The 3,763-nt window shown below is 63.3% G+C and overlaps 1 long non-coding RNA gene across 1 annotated transcript; it reads right to left on the reverse strand.

Moving 5' to 3' along the window:
- Window positions 1-40: 40 nt before the first annotated feature.
- Window positions 41-3,677, reverse strand: LOC107151294. Its single transcript, XR_007346055.1, has 2 exons — window positions 3,097-3,677; window positions 41-324 (listed from the first exon to the last, which is right to left on the reverse strand). It is a non-coding gene; the product is annotated as an uncharacterized LOC107151294 (long non-coding RNA).
- Between the last annotated feature and the right edge of the window lie 86 nt (window positions 3,678-3,763).

Here is a 3,763-nt window from a genome sequence, read left to right on the forward strand (position 1 = left end):
AGGACCCCTCCCCGTGCAGACTGTCCCCTTACCAATGATCTTGTCCACCTTGGTGCTGCTGGCCGGGTGGGCTACATTGCAGGTGACGGTCTGGCTGGGCCAGGTGCTGGTGGGCACAGTCACCATGCTGGTGACAGAGTAGAGCCCTGACTGCAGGACAGCTGGGAAGTTGCGGACTCCACTGGACAGGGATCCTGAGTTCCATGTCACGGTCACCGGCTCAGGGAAGGTAGTCCTTGACCAGGCAGCCCAGGTTCACTGAGGAGCCAGATGTGTCCTTAGAGCAGGGGGCCAGGGGGAAGACTGATGGGGCCGTGGTCGAAGCTGCAAGAGAGAAGATACTGAGTGAGCTGTGCTGGACGCAGATGGACCCAGGCCCACAGAAGGTCCGCTGTCCTTGGCTCTCCCCAAGCATCAGGCAGGGTCTGTTGTCTGGGTTTGTGGGCATCAGGTACCCACCTGGTAGGCCCCACCTCCCTAGGTGATCCCCCACCTCAAGGATGCCCAGGCCAGGCCAGACCTCTCCTGATGGGCTTCCAGAGGGACACAGAGCCAACTGTGCAGTTAGCCCTGTGTGCCACCCCCTGCCCCTGTGGGAGAGGCTGCACGCGGATCCTTTAGCATCTGATGACCACTGGACCTGTGTGGCCCTAGGGCTCCCAGCCCCATCCTGGGCTCTGCCCATGGTGGGTGCCATCTTGGGTCCTGCTGGGCCCACCAGCCCCCTGTTCCCCATGTGCTTCCTGTGGGCATCTGGCCTGACTAGTGGCCTTGTTCTCAGGTCCCCTGTGCCCTCCACTGTTACCGAGGAGTCCTGCTCTGGGTGGGGTTGGCTACCTCTGCCTGCGCTCTCCTCCCTGCACCTCGGCCCAGAGCCCAGGCCTTGGACCTAACCCTGCAGGGTCAGGTGTTTTGGAGTTGGCTCTGAGCAACCCAGTGCCCTCGGTCCTGGCCCTGGGCCCTAGGCCCTGCCCTGAGACAGCCCCTGGGACCCTCCTGATTGGCTCCCCGTAGCCGTGAGCTCTGGCTCATCACTGGACCCGTCCCTCCCCAGGTCTCCCTGCCCTGCTTCCTGAGGTGCACCATGGGCACTCTCCTTGGCCCTCTTGCCTGCCCCTCAGAGCCCCTCTGCAGCTCTGGCCTGGCCTCCAGGCACCTGTGAGCCCCGACCTCTCCCGAGCCTTCCTTCCCAGGGCCCTTGGGACTCAGCCCAGGACCCCCAGCCCTCAGCACAAGGCCCTGGGCACACAGCCAGGGCTGCCATCTGCTCATCTGGGAGCGCCAGCCCCACAGACCTCTCCCCCAGCCTGGCCCTCCTGGGTCAGCACTGGTTCTCCCTGTAGCCCATCTTGCCCCTTGCCAGGGACCCCACGGAGCCCCAAGCCCCTTTCTTCCCTTCCCACCAGCTTGCTCCCGCCAATCCTCCTGTGCTGTGGGGAGGGAGGAATGTGCACAGCCCCGGAGACCAAGGATGGGTGATCTGGGGCCAGTGGGAGGGCAAGAGCAGCAGGTTCCTGATCCCCCTGGGCTGCCCAGGTCCCCCAGCACCCTACCTGCCCCAGCTCTCCTGCGGCAGTTCTGCCTCTGGTGCCCAACGCCTGGGGGTCCCACTGCCCACTCTGCCCTCCATCCGTCCAGCTTGGCTCCTCTGCTGGCCTCCCCCACCCAGGACTGGTTTGCTTCCAGAGCCCGGAAGCACCCATCCTCTCTTCGGCCTACTCTTCCCAGCAGAGCCCTCCTGGATGAGCTCCTGGACTCTGTGACCCCCCCGACCTCCCCCGTTGCCCCCAGTTCTGGAAGCTTCCCTGCTCCCCTTTGCTCTGCCTGGTCAGCTGTCCTGTAAGCACCAGGTTCTGGAAGCTCAGTCTCTTCCCAGCAGTCAGCCGACGGCTGCTTCCCTGAGCTCCTGTCCCTTTCTGGCTCCCTCCCACCTTGAACTCAGCACACCTCAGCCCTGCTCTCTGCTCTGGGCAGCCCTCTGCAGCCCCCGCCTCAGCCCTGCTCCCCGTGGCCCTGCCCACTCCTGGCCAGCTCAGAGCACAGCAGCCGTGGGCACTGAGCCCCTTCTAGCCTCCCGAGCTCAGTGGGGCTGCCTGCACAGCCCTGTGCTGTGTGCTCTGGATGCCCAGAGCCCCTTGCTGGCCACTCCTGGCCTGCCCTTGCTCACCTGCTGCCCCACTGGCCTGTGCAGGATGCTTTGCCCCTGGTGCTTTGCTTCTGCTTCCTGTGCTGTCCTCTGCTCAAAAGGTCCCCGCCCTGGGCTCTGCAAACCCTCCTCAGCCCCTGTTAACCTGCATCTGCTCAGCTCCTGCAGGGACCCAGGGACCCTGTAGCTGGACCCTGCAGACTCTACCTCTGGGATTGCCCTGGTCGCCCACCTGCTCCAGGACACTGTGGCTATTGTCTGTTCCCCTGAGTTCTGGGGAAGTCAGCAGACAGAGTGGTCCCCGACCTGCCCCAGCTCACCTGTAACTGTTATGTTCTGGTCCCCTGAGCTCCTGGGGCTTCCCGGACACCTCCAGAACCCCACCTGCCCCAGCTAAGCTGCAACTGCTCTGCCAAGTTACTCTTACCTCCTGGGGCTTCCCAGGCACCTCCAGCACCTGCACCTGCCCTAGCTAAGCTGCAACTGCTCTGCCAAGTTACTCTTACTTCCTGGGGCTTCCCGGGCCCCTCCAGAACCACCAACTGCCCCACCTAAGCTGCAACTGCTCTGCCAAGTTACCCTGACCTCCTGGAGCTTCCCGGGCACCTCCAGCACCCCCACCTGCCCCAGCTAAGCTGCAACTGCTCTGCCAAGTTACCCTGAGCTCCTGGGGCTTCCTGGGTACCTCCAGCACCCCACCTGCCCCAAATCACACACAGCTATTCTGCCCCTTGTCCCCTGAGCTCCTGGCTCTTCCCTGGTACCTTTAGCACCTCTGCATCCCCTAGCTTACCTGTATAGGCTCTGTCCAGGTCCCCTGAGCTCCTGGGGCTTCCCGGTCACCTCTAGCACCTCCATCTGCCCCAGCTCACCCACAGCTGCTCTGCCCAGTCACCCAAAGCTCTAGGGCGTTCCTGGATCCTCCTGCATCCCCACCTGCCCCAGCTCACCTGTGACTGCTCTGCCCAGGTCTTCTGAGCTCCTCAGGTTTCCCAGGCACCTTGAGCACCCCCACATTCCCCAGCTTAACAGTAAGTGCTCTGTCCAGGTCCCCTGAGCTCCTGGGGCTCCCCAGTCATTTTAAGCACCCCAACCTGCCTCAGCTCACCTGAAACTGTTCTGTCCAGGTCCCTTGAGCTCCTGGGGCTTCCTAAGCGTTTCCAGCACTATCAATGGCCAAGTTCACCAGTAGTTTCTCTGCCCCTGGCTCCCTGAGCTCCTGGGGCATCTCAGGTTCCCAAGCACTCCCACCTGCCCAGGTCAACTGTAAAGGCTCTGCCCAGGTGCCCTGAGCTCCTGGGGCTTCCCAGCACCTCATGTACCCCAACCTGCCCCAGCTCATCTGTGAGAGCTCTTTCCAGGTCCCCTGAGCTCCTGAGGCTTCCCGGTCACCTCCAGCCCCCCCACCTGCCCCAGCTCAACTGTAAGTGCTCTGCCCAGGTCCCCTGAGTCCTGGGGCTTCCTGGCATTTCTAGCACCCCCCTGCCCAGTTCACCTGTAAGTGAACCCAGGTCCCCTAGGTTCCCCCACCTTCCCTGGCTAAGCTGTAACTGCTCTGCCAAGTTACCATGAGCTCCTGGGGCTTCCCAGGCACCTCCAGCCCCCCCACCTGCCCCA

This window comes from Marmota marmota, unplaced genomic scaffold, assembly GCF_001458135.2.
Source record: "Marmota marmota marmota unplaced genomic scaffold, marMar, whole genome shotgun sequence".
In the NCBI taxonomy this organism is placed as follows: Eukaryota; Metazoa; Chordata; class Mammalia; order Rodentia; family Sciuridae; genus Marmota; species Marmota marmota.